Below are 2,319 nucleotides of genomic sequence, written 5' to 3' on the forward strand. Positions count from 1 at the left end.
TGCAGTGTCTTTCTTTCTCTTTTGAACCCGTAGTTCGCAAGACATTCTTTTAATGACTGCTTTTTTTTTGTTTCAGGAGCAGTATTCCAAATCGGAACGGGGGTTTTTCCATATATATTTTTATACTTATATATATGTTTTATATATTAAAAAAAATAAATACACCCCTATTTTAAGCGTGAACTCTACCGTTCTCGTTTTTTTCCTTTCTCACCCAGTGTCTGTTTCCTTGATCCAACCGGAATCTCCTGCTGAGTCCCGTCCTTGACACACGGAATGAGAGATCCCACCGTTGCCACCAAAATTTGTTGGATGTCGAGGAAGATCGGGTGGTAAAAATGAAGTTCTAATCACGAACTTGTATTCTTATCTTTATTGCTCCGATTACAACGTTCCTTTTGTTTCTTACACGGCTGTTCCTCACTGTGGTAAACTCTCCGGCTTGCGGAGCCACACATTGAGCTAGCAGTCTAATCACGGTCTCTCCTCTGCTTCATTCACGCGATCGAGTTATAGTAGATCGATCGCGCTGATTCAGCAGACCTACCGGTCCTAGCAACGGCCGTGCTAGTTACCGGTGTCGACACATGCTGCGTTGCACTTCGGACAATGCGGCGATGTGTCGCACCCTGTGGCAACCAGCAGTTCTTCCTAGAACTGCTGCCTTCCTGCAACTTAACTAGGTCATTGAGCAATGACAGTGATGTCTCATCACATTGCTCAATGGCCTCATCTCATTTAACTTTTAATACAAAAATTGGCGCACAACAATATAATATATTAAAAATTATATATAATAAATGTGTTACTTATATAATTAAAATAAAAAAGAAAGAGAGCTTTTTTGTTTATAAAATCTTTATTGTGATATTTCTAGTAAATAAGAAGTTTTAGTTTTGTATGTTCTAACTATAAAAAAACCAAAGAAAGGAAATAAGTATTATAAATCTAGAGATTAATAGAAAAAATACAATTTATTAAATAAAAAATAAATATTTATTTCACTATTGTTTTACACTTATTTATTTTTACCTTTCTGATAATTGTATCATTATATAATATTTCTTTTTTCAATAGCAATAGTTTTGTTATTATCTCTTTTAACAACTTGTATTCTATCAAGTCTTTGAATATCAACATCTAAAAGTGATTCAGCCAAGTCATTATTTATAAGACAAAAATTATGTAGGGCACAACATGCCATTATAATGTTTGAAGCTTTTTCTATTTTATACACTGTTATATATTTGAGCCTTCGCCAGCGTCCTTTCAATAAGCCAAAACTATTTTCAACCTTTACTCTTGTTTTGCTATGTATTTTATTAAATGTTACTTGCATGGTGGAAGTAATAAGGTGTGCTTGTGCGCAAGCATTTTTGGTGGCCAATAAAAGAGCGTGACTGAATTCAGCCATCTTAAGTCATTCAAATGCATATAATTTAAAAAGAAATTAATAATACAGTTAATAAATCAATTTTAAGTATAATTGATTAATTACAATATTATATGTGTTAACTATAAATAAATTATACTAATGAATATGCATACCGATTTGTAGAGTTAACCTATTTCTCACGCTCTTTGTTTATATAGAGTGTATTCCGTTTCATGCATATGCGCAGATTATCTTATTGCATGTTGCGTGTACTATAGAATTATGGCGGATCTCAGTCACTGCGCAGAACGTGACGAAAATTGTCCGAGAAACGAGCACACCTTATTACTTCCACCATGGTTACTTGACTATGTGTAATATTGCCATAATCTTTAAAAGGAAGTATAAGCCATTCTTTTATTGGATATATTTTGTCACCTAATAGATGTTGATCTGGTAAGAAGTATTGAAAATATCCATTTGCTTCAATATTGAGATATAATTTCGAATTTTTTAATACTCTGCAATCATTAGCTGATCCAGGATGACCTACCCCATACAGCACAGAACATTCCGGTTATGTTGCTATAATGTTACATCATTGCAATGTAATGTAACAACAATATTATAAAAACACTGCAATTGCAATAAAACAATAATAATATTGCAGCAATATTTCAAAAACGACAATACAAATATAATATTATAATTTTAAGCTAAATTAGGCAAAAAAGATCATTTTACTACATTTATAAAAACAGAATGAAAAATATGTATCATTATAAAAATACAGTAATTATTTTTGGCTGGTTTAGTTATATTTTTGATTATGTAGCGTACATTTATAAAATATAGTTTATAACAGTGAAGCAATGTCTACACTGAGTTTTATGAAAGAATAAAATCGGAACAAACGAAAACTCGTCTGTTTCGCACATATTCTC

This window comes from Pseudomyrmex gracilis, unplaced genomic scaffold (genome assembly GCF_002006095.1).
Source record: "Pseudomyrmex gracilis isolate BER0280 unplaced genomic scaffold, ASM200609v1 scaffold_1519, whole genome shotgun sequence".
Classification (NCBI taxonomy): domain Eukaryota; kingdom Metazoa; phylum Arthropoda; class Insecta; order Hymenoptera; family Formicidae; genus Pseudomyrmex; species Pseudomyrmex gracilis.